The 13,843-nt window shown below is 42.0% G+C and overlaps 1 long non-coding RNA gene across 1 annotated transcript in view; it reads left to right on the top strand.

Moving 5' to 3' along the window:
• The window catches only part of LOC132659586 (uncharacterized), a 243,552-nt gene extending 230,793 nt beyond the window's left edge, over positions 1–12,759 (top strand). The window contains exon 3 of the long non-coding RNA XR_009600160.1: positions 12,651–12,759. This is a non-coding gene — a long non-coding RNA (uncharacterized LOC132659586). The remainder of the gene's footprint in view (positions 1–12,650) is intronic.
• The last annotated feature ends 1,084 nt before the right edge of the window (positions 12,760–13,843 follow it).

Genomic DNA, 13,843 nt, shown 5'->3' with positions numbered 1-13,843 from the left:
GTGTGTGTTTGCTCAGCCCTGAGGTGTGGGAAATTAGAGCAGTTTAGGGAGGAGATGTTGAGAAACCTCTCTTGTTTCTGTAAAGCCATCTTAATCACGCCTGCCTCTTTTCTTTGAGTTGATTTACATAGCGGTATGACATTTCATCATTAAGGAAGCAGGTCCCAATCTTCTGTGTCTTTTTCTTGGCTTGTCTGGCAAGCAGTTCTCTTTTGCAAGCTATGAAATCCTTAAGGAGAACTTCCTGGCAAGGGAAAAATCCTCAGTCATCCAACAGTCTCTCACTTTTCTATTTTAAATCTTGGCCATGCACATATGGTTGGGCATGTGTGTCTAAAAATTTCTTCCACATTGACTAACTTGAGCTATTTAATAGATTGTGCTGGCTGTGGGCCTCTGCAGCAAATCCTGCGATGCTCATCTCCTCCCTAGGGAGGCAGGAGACAGCCTCCTGCATTTGCCTTTGTACTTCCCTTGTAATCTCCCTCTCTGGCCCTGTTAGAGCATGAAAGTTAAAACCCGCTTCTTTGCTCATTTTCTTGCAATTAACATTGTCTCGGCTCTCCTGCTTCCAGCAGAAAAGAGAGATCTCCGAATATCTTGGTTAATGTCCCAGCAAATGTGTTTTCCCTAGGGCTTTGCTAGGGATGTTCCAACCCACATCTAAGGACAGGAGAGTTTGAGGACATTTTTATCCCATGCTCGTAATGGTCTGATGGTGTGTGTGTGTATGTGTGAGTGAGTGAGTGAGTTTAACGCATCTCAACCATAACTTTGTTCTAAAACTTGGACTCTCTTATCTCCAGCTGTCCCAAGTACAGACTTGGGTGCTATTAGGTCCTCGGAAGCGATGGTCGAAGTGAATTTGAAAACAAAGCTGAGTTCTGGCAACTTTGCTTCTTCTTCCAGGTTGTAGGGAACGAAGCCAAAGGGACAGGGGAAGATAGGGGGAGGCAAGCACCCAGAGCTGATCCCCAGCTGTGCCTTCTCCAGGCACGAAGCCCAAACTCCCACGGTTTTCTCAGCAATTTAGCAACTAGGAAAAGCTGGCAAAAACGATACCCTGTGATCCAAAAGAATGACTGCCCTGCCAGAAGGTGAGTGGTTCTGTCTTCCCAGAGGAAATTGTTCCTAAGAAGACAAAGAGCAATGATTAACATAACAACAACAAATAATAATGAGAATAGCGTGGAAGTGTGCTGTAGATTAACACCAAGTGCTTGAGAAGTTTACAGAGTTCCTCCTCCCTCCAGGAGTGATAGATATTGGCCCATCCTATGCCTGAACTGTTTGGCAGTATCTTAAAGCGCAGTGCTGCTTTAAGAGCAGTGATATTATCCTCCTGCTGGGGTGGCCCCAGAAATTTCATTTTTTGTTGAATGTTAAATATGTCCCCTGAAGTTTATCACAAACAGCATGAAGGAATAAAGCTCCACGTGGCTGGTATTCGGTAGCTCTTCCTCCCCACTGGAATGACAAGCCCTTAAGTAAGAAAAGTCCGAAGGGTGTGTGATAGATGGGAAGCGTGGGCTTACCTTCTTTGAAGGGGGCCTTGGCAGTGCACGCGGTCTCAAACTTTATGTAAAAATAATGCTGCCGCAGTGAATGAGAAGAACACACTGTCGTTTTTGGATGCCAGACAAAGGCGGGAGTAAACATGCGTTAAAATGGAATCTCTATTTTTAATTTACCTTTCTCTTTCTAGAAATCTCATCAAAATCAGATGACACGTAATACTGCATTTCTTTAAAGGCTGCAGCAGCCTTCTAGTAGAACTCACAAGATCGTTACTTTCCCCATTGTTAGTCAGATGTATAATGTCTGAAGGCACCCCCAACATTTCCTTTTGATTCAAGAGCCCAGATTTGTTAGAAATCGTTCATGTCAAAATCATAATGCGTTTAACAGCTCTTGCTTTGTGCTGATCTCTGGAATGAAGCTATCTAATATTTCAGTGGCCCCCTTTTCTCCTGGATCTCATTAAGTTTCCTCACCCTTTGGGAAGGGTGTTTATTTCACATCTCTTGTTTTGCTTTTAGTTGAGTACTTTCTAAATCCAGATGCGCCCCTAGGGGCATAGGCTCTGAGAGTCTCAGAACACAGGGCGTCTTGGAAACGGGACACGCACGTATGCTGATTGGCTTTTACAGGTGTAAGAGTGATTGTGGGAAGGACTTGGGGTGTTTCTTCTGTGGCTCTTGTTACTCCACTACCGAGAGGGAGAAATGCCCCTGTTGAGAGATTCAGGATTCCTCTCCGTGCCGTGTGGGGTCTGCTCCTTGTGAAGCAGGAGAGCTGAATGGAAGAATGAGCACAACTACAGAATCCCTGTTGAGTATTGCAGATCCTGAAGCTTCACACCTAATCCTTGCCTGGCCCTCACTCTCCACCCGGCCCCACTGCAAGGGCTTTCCAGGGGTTCCCTCTTTGTGCCTGGAGACGACACCCTGAAGCAGGAACTCTAATCCTCCTCTCAGTTTTACCAGTTGGGAAATGGAGGCAGAGGGTGGCCATGTAACTTGCCTGGGTCACAGAGCAGTCAAGCCATCTGACACCTAGAGGTCAAACTTATAATAGCTCTGCTCAGCTCCCTTTGTGGACCACACCCCATTTCATCAATGCAAGCAGTTTATCAATTAAATGCTAAGTGCTAAAATGTGCTGTCCTTTGATTTTCAAGACCACAAGGCCATCTTTCCATCAGTAGCATCTAAGACTTAACTTTAATCTTTTTCCTTGTTTGTGTTGCTCCTCACTGCTCATTTCCCAAGACCATCTTGAGGCCAGTAGTATTCTTTATTTTTAAACACTTGCCTATAGAGATGTATTGCCTATGCATGGGAAAGTTATGTGTATAAAATAAACACACCCACTTTAGGCTTAAATGCCTGATTGTACTTCGTTAGTACCACCTATTACTGTAGGGAGCTGTCCAGCTCTGGTGAAATGAGATGAAATCACAACATGAAATCAGATGGGATGCTCTCTCTCCATTGTGTGTAAATTCAGTCATATACAGTGAACCAGGGGGTGTGAAGATGGAATAGAGTGTTGCCAATTTGGGGCTTTCATTTTTATGGAAATTAAAAAGTTCTCCCAGACATTAGAGAAAGTTCCTAATATCCACTCTTCCAATAACTATTTATTGACCCTAACCTTGTATATTGAACTGTACCAAATGAGGCAGAAAATATGGTGATACATAAATAAAGGTCCCTTTCTTGGAAGGATCACAGACTAATGAAACAAGGTGATTGGGAATGACAGCCCACAAAACAGAAAGAACTGAAAGATATAAGACAGTGAATATAACAAGTTACTATATCTGAATGCCTTAGCCACTAATTTTCTGAATTTGAGAGAGAGAAAGAAGAACTAACATTTATGAAGACTATTTTATTACAGATTTTTTAATGCATTTTTCATGTAATTATCACAATAGCCTACTAAGGCAGACACAATTATTTCCTTATTTTACAGACAAAGAAACCAACTGAGCCAAAAGAATGCCTGCCCTGCCGGAGGGTAAATAGCTCTGTCTTCCTTATGACTCTCACTATAGTTAGCCTAAACATTTGGTGGTAGATTTAGATATTTGAAGTCAGACCTTAGGCTAAAGTAGTCAGGGAAGGCTTCATGGAGGAGGTGGACTTAAATGGCTCAAGACAGAAAACGTAAGGGCAGAGAGAAGTCAGAGTGATTCTTGGCAGGAATCAGCATGAATAATGTGATGGACGGAAGGCTGCACCCACAGGCAAAGACCTAATGGTAATAGAACATTTCTTTAGGGGAAGGATTGGAGATAATATCAGAAGGAGGTGTGAAGCTGGGTAGTATCAGTATGACTTACGTGGTAAAGGGAGCATACTACGCACAAAATCTCCAATCTTTCAGTCATATTTCTTCCTTCAGTCTGGTATGTGGCACCAGTGACATTTCAACTCTACATTAAATTTATCTTTAAAAGTTTTTTTTTTTTTTTTAATCAGTATATATATAGGTTTCATGGGCTTCCCTGGTAGCTCAGCTGGTAAAGCATCTGCCTGCAGTGCAAGAGACCCTGGTTCGATTCCTAGGTCAGGAAGATCCCCTGGAGAAGGGATAGGCTACCCACTCTGGTATTCTTGCCTGGAAAATCTCCATGGACAGAGGAACCTGGAGGGGCTACAGTCCATGGGGTCGCAAAGAATAGATAGAACATGACTGAGCAAATAAGCACAGGATAGCACATACAGGTTAAATAGGGAAATCAGCTCTACTCCCATCACCATTCACTGAATTGCTCTTTGGAGTAAACAAACTGTGTAAACCCCAGTTTTTTCCTTACCCTCTCATCATCCCCGTCGTCACTTGCTTTCACCTGAACAGGTCAAGTAAAGCAATCCTTGTGGATCCCAATGTGTCAGTTGCATCCGGCTGGGGTTTCCAAGGGGACTAGAAATGCAGAGCGGCAACCATACAGTCTTCTCTCTGGGACATGCATATCTTTCCACAAATCCCCTCTGCCTGACTTTATAATGTCACATTCTAAAATATTCAGGTTGCTTTTGTTGTTCTCTCCATAAAAAATTAATGATCATGAAAGTATTATCATGTTTATTTTAAAGCAACCATTTTCTACATTTTAATTAAAAGTTGTAATTCACCATCTTTTGACCAAGTTATCTTAAATCTTCATCTTATTGGTAATGGGTATTGGGCTGGATTCAGAGAGAAATACAAGCGTTACTTAATGCAAACAGTAAAATCTCGGCATTTCTAGAGATATGGTTCTGTTCATTTTGTGCTCTGCGCTCGCTAACTCTGCCTTTTTAATTAGAAATATCCTCCTGCTTATGCAAGAATCCTGGGAAAGGAGCATTGTCTTATTCATTATGTATTCCATGAGAATCACAAGTGGACAAAACCAGGCATAATACGATGACTGTTGTGTTATTAAAGCACTTTAATAAAGGTTACTCCCTTAGTAGAGTGAGCATCTCAAATACCCATTTCTTTTTCAAGAGGTGGGCTGCTTGGAGCAAGATGCTAGGTCTCCTCTAGGTACGTGTGAGGCCCCTTTTTGTACATTTTACAGGTCTCCGTGGGTGTACTAGCAGGATTAGTCCTCTCCCATTTTAGTCACCTGTCCTACCTTAGGGAATGATGTCTAGAAAGTATTGGGTTTTCTATTTTAGGCCTATGATATATATATAAGGAAATCATTTAAAATAATGATATATGGGGGAAAGATCTGTAAACAAAGATTCATAGACTCACGACATTTGGGGCATTTTTGTACCATGCTCTTCTGTTTATTTATACTCCTCTGTTCTCCATCCCCACCGACTAAAAGACACATTAGTTAAGAATTGGACCTCTAATAGTTTTCTTTAAAAGAAAATCTTTAATGGTACTAAAAATGTCTTTTAAGAAAGAAAATGCAAGTGGTGATGAAGGGTGGGAAGCAGGGAAGAAGGCAGAGAAGAAAGGGAGGGAGGGTGAAAGGGAGGGAGGTGAAAGAAGGAAGGGAGGGAGGGGCGGAAGGAGGAGGGAGGAAGAAGGTGAGAGGGAGGGAGGAGGAGGGGAAGAAGGAAGGGAAGAAGGGGGAAAGGAGGAAGGGAAGCTTTAAAAAATGGGCCCAGCCAGTTGCAGCACAGCAAAGACTTATCTCTATGCAGTACTTTGATTTCAAATTATTTTTAGCATGGCTTTTATTGTACTCATTGTTACATACATAAATCTTTAAAGTAATACGTTTTGTAAGAAATGGTCATAAAAATTTACAGCCAGTAACTTTTCCCCTGTCCCTTACAATGATATTCTACTAAAACCATTAAATGGTTCTCATTAATGCCCTTTAAATGATTGTGTAATGACCCACAATCGCTTGTAAGTGAACAACCATTAAAGAATTACCAGTTCTTAGCATGCTTTTAAGTACAGCTTAAATACATGGGAGGTAACATATAATATATTAGAACAAGTATTAAATTTGAAATAGTAAAAACATGATCGTCACAAAAGAATGAGTAGGTGTGCAGCCCTACTCTGCAATGACCACAGTTCCCACTGAACACATTATTATACCAGATTTTATTGCGTTTGTCTTTTTTCTGTATTGAATCTTTTCCTTTTTCCTGGGATTAATAATAATAATAATAATAAACCCTGCCACCGCAGGAGTGAAAGTGCATATAAAAGCAAATGGTGAAAATAATTAAACCCATGTATAACAAGACAGCCACCTATCTAAACAAAAGGAGAACGATTCTTCCCCCAGTATTTTCTACACGACAACACATATACATTTTCTTTTTTTAAACATACAGATATTTGTTGTAAGATTGTCTAGGCACTTGAATGATTGCATTTTTTTACATTTCAAAGTATTCTGCATCATGGGAAGATGGTCAAAGATAGTAAAAGGTAGTAACTTTTACAAAGACATGAAGTCAAAGGAATCCCCTGCCATTCCCAGCATGTTTTATGGTAAGCTTACCCACTCATGTAGAGCTGGGCAGTTGTTTTACTCCAAAGTGTCAGATAAAGGGTTTGGTGGCAGCTGTTTTTGAAGTTCTTTCACTCTTGACCTTGTTTTGTGTTCAAGTGATGCTCATGGTGATGTGCTGATACAACGAGGGCCCCAAATAGAGCAAGGCACAGAGTGAGCATAAAGCCGGATTCCACGAGGGACCAGAGAAAATCAGACTTATTAACTGCTACTCACATCTACTTACTTTGAGGGCATTTAATCTACAAGGGTAGTTGAGGGACAGGGCAGCCACAGAAGTTTGAGGCCAGAAAGCACAGCTGTGTATTTTCCCTGTGTCATTTTATAAACTCAGGATCAAGGTTGAATCCCCCAACTGGTATCTTCTTAGCATCCCAGGACTGGTGACACACTCCATTTTCCTCCCTCCAGCAAACTCTTGCTTATCCCCGCAGGTGTAACCAGGTTCTCTGAGTTGCCTCCTTCTGGGGCACTAAGCAAGCAGCAGAGGGAAGAGTCCTGATTTTACAAATGGTGAGATGAGACTCATAAACATGATCAGAGTTGTTTCTCTACGTTATGAAAGTCTCACTTTAGCTCTTACTCCCTCTGGGGTACCCTCCCTAAGCCACACAGCTGGTCTATTGCTCAGCAAATGTTAGTATGCTGCTGCTGCTAAGTCACTTTAGTCGTGTCCGACTCTTGTGCAACCCCATAGACGGCAGCCCACCAGGCTTCCCCGTCCCTGGGATTCTCCAGGCAAGAACACTGGAGTGGGTTGCCATTAGTGACAGAAGATCTGCTGGGGTAGGGACCCTGTCAGTCCTGATCAAAGCCAGATCCCTCGTGCCTAACACAGCACCAGGTAATGCTGGGCTCAGTCAGTAAAGAATCTGCCTCCGATGCAGGAGACACGAGTTTGATCCCTGGAATATCCCCTGGAGAAAGAAACAGCAACCCGCTCCAGTATTCTTGCTTGGGAAATCCCATGGATAGAGGAGCCTGGCAGGCTACAGTCCATGAAGTCCCAAGAGTTGGACAAGACTTAGCAACTAAACCAACCAGACTTTCCCAGAAAGGTTGCAAGATAAGTTTAGTTGGTCAACTCAAGCCAGACAATTTTAAGTGGATCGCTGTTCAAAATCAAAACAAACAGTTACAAAACTGTCATTAGAACTGGGCCTGTGGAGAATGAAATAAATCTCAGGTAATCCCCAGGTTCCCCCCCTGTCGCCCTTCCCCTTTTTTCCTGTTGGTCCCTCTCAGCCTTCATCCTCCTTCAGGAAACTATGCTTCTTTTATTCTCATCTCTTCCATTCTTCTCCCTGGATACAAAGCCTCATCCCCTCTAAAAGCTGTTCTTCAAAAAGTCCTTCCACTTTCCCGAGCCCAGGAGTGTCTTTGATTTTGAAACCTTGTCATATCCTGAAGAAAATAAAGTTTCCCTTCCTGTGACTGGAGTTCTGGGTTTTGTTGGGTTTGTAAACATCACTTCCTGGTACCCTGGAATCCTGACAGTGTGGTGGGAGAGAGTGGAGGGGAAGAAGAGGGCTTCAGTTAACTTGAAGTCTGACCTGTAAGGAGCCTGTCCCATAACTGATTTGTAAAATAAATCAAGCGTAGAAACAAAGATGAAAACAGAACACAAAACCAGACCCTTTATTCTCCTGATATTTTCTTAGCTTCATGTCAGCTAGCATTCTGTCTTCAAGTCAGAGACCTTTCCCATCTCTGGCTGTGGGAACAGATCCAACTGTAAGCTGCTTCCTGTCGTGCCTGGCAGTAGCTGCCACACTGTGTGTTATTTAAGAAGCTCCGTTTGGCTCCCTGCTCCGTAGAGGAGGGGAACATATGGCCTTGACTGTTAAAAATATTCATGAGTCATGTTGCCCAGTACTGAAGTACAGCCACCTCAAGGGCAATTTTCCAACAGCTCATATTGGTTTATATAACATGGAATGAAGACCAGATGAAGTTCCAGGAGGTATTCAGAGGAGACAGAATGCAGTGAGGCAAGTTAGAATTTGGTCAGTATGCTGGATTGCATGTCCCTTCTGGAAGGAGGCATGGAGTGTTGGTAAAATCTCAGAGTGAGGGATCTCACTCTTTGGTTCCATTTAGAGACTCGGTGTCCTGCTACAACCTTCTGTAGAAAGAACCTGAGAAGACTTGGAAGTGAGGGTGGCTCCATTCATTGGTTCCCCAGTGACTTTCTTCTCTCCCTGACCACCAAGAACTTACCATGCCTCGTGGCGTTAGCTTGGTCCAGAGTACCCCTTCCCCTAACTCCTATGGTCCCAGGGACAAATATTCATGATTTTTTAAAAAATGCTCATGGCTTTTAGGCAACTTCTGAAAAAGTTGAGATTGCAGATTGTAGTTACTGTTTCATTTTCACATTTCTGTAAGTTTCTACGGAAGTGGTCCTGAGTGGGTTTGGCTTCCCAGGGACATTTTATGTGATTTGTTAAATGCCAATATTGCCAATATTAAGTAAGCCCAGTTAAAACGACCAAGGCTGTAAGATAAAACGACTTAGCTCTCAGATGGTCTAAGAGCAGACAGGCTGGATGTCTATAATAGTTTCATGATTTAGAATACAAGATACTATTTGCCCTTTCTCCTTCTTTCTATTGTAAATTAATCATTAGAGGGCTGTCTCTGAAGCACTCCTTTTCTCACTGTACCCTGTTTCCACCTGCCCCATGCGGGCGACTGCACCTGACTGTAATTTGGGGATCACAAATTGCAGTGGTTCAGCACTTTGTGCCTCCTCTAATAAGTTAATGTCACTCCCATCTTCTGGCACAATTCAGTTCAGAAGGGCCATGGTGTATCATTAATGCATTAAAAAATGTTGTGTTTTTAGACTGAATACCTGGAATTAGTTGGGAGACTGACTATCCAAAATAGACTTTTTACAGTGCTTGGGAGCCCTGAGGAAGCAATTCTTGTTTAAGCATCTGCGTTATCAGAGCAGCCCCAGTACTTCAAAGGTCTGTACAGGATGCTCAAAATAGGCACCCTGCCAAACAGAAATTGAAACACATATACGTACTACACTATTTGCCTTACAGAAATTAATTTTCGTCCAGCAGCACCTAGGATTATTTAATATTTATCTTTAGCTGCAGGAAGATGAATCTATTATTTTATAAGTTGATTTTGTTATTTCACCTGAATGTTTCAGTCCATCTTTCCAGTAGGAGACACTTAGAGTCTCTTCTGTCTCTTGCCTTTCACCCTCTTTTTATTATTACTCTTATTTTTTAAGTATCTGGAAGCAATGGTAAGGTTCTTTTTTTTTTTTTTATCACTTGATGCCCCTAGTTGGTTTGCTGGGAAGAAATGATCACTGAACAGATTTTAAGGTCTAGGTTCATACCCATTGCATTGACTCAGTGGTAGTAATAGGTATTGAAGAAACAGTTTGGGATTGAAAGTAAGAAGCCAAGTTCTAGAGTTTATCGCCACCTTTGTGACCCAGGAGAGATCCCTAAATTGTTTCCGAGCCTCCCCTTCATTATCTGCACCCGAGTAGTGTAGAGTCAGTCCCTACAGAGCTCTTTCCCCTCGCGATTCGTCATTCTGAAAGGCCACCAGAGTCCTACAGTCCTCCTTCTGTTGCTAAGATTCCAAAGGGGTCTGTGCTGTGTTGATTGTTCGCACCTGTGAAATTAAAGCACCAAGAAAGTCATGTGTCACCGTGTTGAATCACAAAATGACTGATAGAGTATCAGGGGGGACTTGAGTGTATAAAAAGCCACAATATTGCAAAGTACCTTGAAGACGGGAACTGTTAAATATCAATGGAGCATTGCTCTGTCTGCACCGTCAGCACTTCCCTGTGACCACAGTGAGAGAGATGCTAAAATGTCATTTCATGGACCACATTATGTGCTGCTTACGATGAATATTCTGGCCATGGTTTATTACATTTTTGATAAATTGTAACTTCTTGGACCCAAATTTGGTTAGCTTATCTCTAGTGCCATTTAAATATCTGAAAAGACTGAATTTGCCCCAAAGATTTAATCATCATTCAGCAGCGATCTGTAACCATGTGGTACTAATTTAAATTACTGTAGCAATGGACAAGTCTCTATCCAGAAATTAATAAATGCAATTTATAAGGAATGTTAAGTAACAACTAACAATTTAATGCTTTGTGAGTTTCAGCCAAACTGATTAAATAATTAAAACAGATTTCTAGGGATAGGGAAAGAGATTTTACCATAAAAGAGATAAACAGTTTGGGAATTGTATGCATTCTTTTAGACATTTAAGATAATTAAATCCAAAACCTATGTTAAAATAACACTAAAGGTCTGGTTTAAATCAGGAGTGGGAATTGCCAAGTTAAGAGTTGAACATCATCCTAAGTGTCTGCTCCATTGTTTTAAATAAGGCATTTGGGGACTCTTGGAGCACTGGGTCAGTTTATAGAACCTGCTATTGGTGGGACAATATTGGTCTCAGGAATAAATAAATGTATCCAATGGAACCTTCTTCTTGCTATGATGTTTCTAGGCTTTTACTAAATAAAACTGGATGTTTAGATTCTTCAACGTTGCTGTACAAATCTAAAACTTCTTTGTAAATGGTTTTCAAATGCTTATTTGTTAAAAAAAGGTAAAGGAATTTAGAGTTCATAGCTGTTTTGATTACATATGTGTGTGTGTGTGTGAGTGTAATATATACATCTATAGGCTCAAATTAATTTTTGTCACAAACTATTGAGTACTTGTGTATGTACAATACATGGGTATCTCTGTGATATGAAGATAAATAAGACATGGAAGCTGTAGACTTCCATGAAGGCAAGAATGAATACTCTCTTTTTTGATGAATAATAACTTTGTAGGCAGCAAAAGCAGATGAGTAGCCCCCCTGGAGACAAATGACCATGGGTTACAATAGGATATATTTCTTTTAAGACATTTTTAAAAGTGATTTGCCCAAGTGACTCCAAGGTGTCCATCAGTCATCCTTTTACATTGTATCTGTAGCTCACCAACCCTCCTGGGAAAACTACCCAGTTGTAGAGCTCTTACCTTAACTGGGGGAAAGCTGGATGGTGGTATCTACAGGTCGGAGTGTAATGTGGAAATTGTTGGAAAATCTTCTTTCGGGTGGGGACCTAGTTAGTGAATGTTGGCAAGGTTGAATTTTCACTGACCTGGCCAGCTGTTTGGGAGTTAAGTAGATGCAAATTGCATGTTCTACTGCCCACTAGATTTGGAATTCATTATCTTCCAAATTGAACGTGTCATACTTTCCTTAAAATGTGCTTTTCCTTATGTGATAGCTAGTTACCCTGGTTTGCCTGGGACTGAGTGGTTATGTAGAATGCAGATCTTTTTGTGCTGGAACAGGGAGAGTCCTGGGCAAACCAGATGAGTTGCTCATCCTGCCCTCTAACTACTCCTCCTGTCTGCTCTGTCCTGAGTAATCATATTTTCGCCTATCCTATTATCCTGGACTTTTCTGTTTCTTTTCCCACATCTACGTTGTCACTGAATTTTATCAAGTGTTGTGTTCTTCCCTCTTCTCCAGACTGTTAGTTGTTGCCTTGGCCCAAGCAAGGGCATGTTTTTGCCTGAACTGTTGAAGTAGCTACTAAACTGAAAGCCCTGTTGCTAGGCTTGCTCTCACCCTAATCTTCTCTGGACGCAGCCGCCAATATTTAAAATGCCTATACACATGGTAAAGTCTTCAGTGTTACTTATTACCCCAAACCTCAATTTACGTACATGTGGAGAAAAAAGGCCCTCTCTCATCTGGTTCCTGTCAAAATCTCCAGGCTCACCCCCAATCACACTCCTTGCTCAACTCCATTCTTTAGCCATTTGAACCTAGTTGGTATTTCATGGGGGAAGAATTCACACGTATATTGTACACCTCTAGCTTAAGTATTTCCTATTTTTGGAATGCCCTTCCCACTTCCTTTTCATCTTGGAAGTAATGAATCACTTTTCTAGATCCAGTTCACACATCGCATTCCTGTATGAAAATTCTTTCTGTCCCCAAATAAGACTGACCATTGCTAATTTGGGACTAGACTGCGCCTTGTATACTCATCCTGAATCTAAAAGCACACACATTACAGTTGCTTATGTAGTTGTAGATTATATGCTCTTCTAGTAAAGGAAACCTGTTTTATTAATATTTATTTCCAGATTTGGGTATGAGCTGTGACACACAACAGACAATGGAATGATGTTGATGGAGGGAAAGAAGAATCTCGCTGCATCATGGGAACTATTCTGAGACCTCAGGGCAGTTTGTGTATGGTGAGTCTCTCCCACTTTGATAATGTCCTTCTCACATCACCTGGTTGAAACTTGAAGTAGTTATGTACTTGTTCATCCTTTTACTACTAGATATTCTATATCCTCATAGGGTAACTTCCAGAAGGAAAATTTATGTCCACATATTAGGAGATGTGCATTTTTATATCAACTTTTTTTTCTTATGCCGTATAAGTCTCGGGGCTTTCTGGTGGCCCAGCAGTAAAGGGTCCACCTGCAGATGCAGAGCCACAGGAGACGTGGTCTAGATGCCTGGGTCGAGAAGATGCCCTGGAGGAGGGCATGACAACCTACTCCACTGTTGTTGCCTAGAGAAGCCCATGGACAGGAGAGTCTGATGATCTACAGTCCTTGCGTCACAAAGAATCAGACTCAACTGAAGAGACTTAGCACACACACCCACGCATTAGTCTTGATTCAAATCTAACACTGTTAACTGTCTATCCATCATCCATTTCCATTTCTCTGCCCTCCCTCAATTCCTTATCCTTCCAAGAAGAACCGTGTTTACTCCAGGGTCACCTCTTCATCACAGACCATGTACTTCTGGAAAAGCTGCTTCCCCTCCCTAGGGAGTAGCTCTTAATTAGCCTAAGGCAGTCACAGTGACCCCATTCCCCAAAGCTATGAAAAGATGGCTTGAGGTTCTGGCTTGTGACACAGTTTTGGCCACTGAGATGTAAGACAAGTCTGAAAGTGAAAGTGAAGTCGCTCAGTCGTGTTCGGCTCTTTGCGACCCCATGGACTGTAGCCCACCAGGCGCCTCTGTCCATGGGATTCTCCAGGTAAGAATACTGGAGTGGGTTGCCTTTTCCTTCGCCAGGGGATCTTCCCGACCCAGGGATCGAACCCAGGTCTCCCACATTGCAGGCAGACTCTTTAACCTCTGAGCCACCAGGGAAGCCCCCAGGGGTATTTTGGCAAAGTCCCCTCTCACAACAGAGGTACCGAGGAGGATATGATCTCTTGTTGCTTGTGTGTTATTCTGTCTATAAGTGACCTAAAACGGCTGCAACCATTTTGTGGCATAGAAGGAAGCCAGCTTTTGGATAAAGGTAACA

The sequence above is a fragment of the Ovis aries genome, chromosome 3, assembly GCF_016772045.2.
Source record: "Ovis aries strain OAR_USU_Benz2616 breed Rambouillet chromosome 3, ARS-UI_Ramb_v3.0, whole genome shotgun sequence".
Lineage (NCBI taxonomy): Eukaryota > Metazoa > Chordata > Mammalia > Artiodactyla > Bovidae > Ovis > Ovis aries.
Note: the sequence above shows the minus strand (reverse complement) of the source record. Positions and strands in the feature narration are given on the sequence as shown.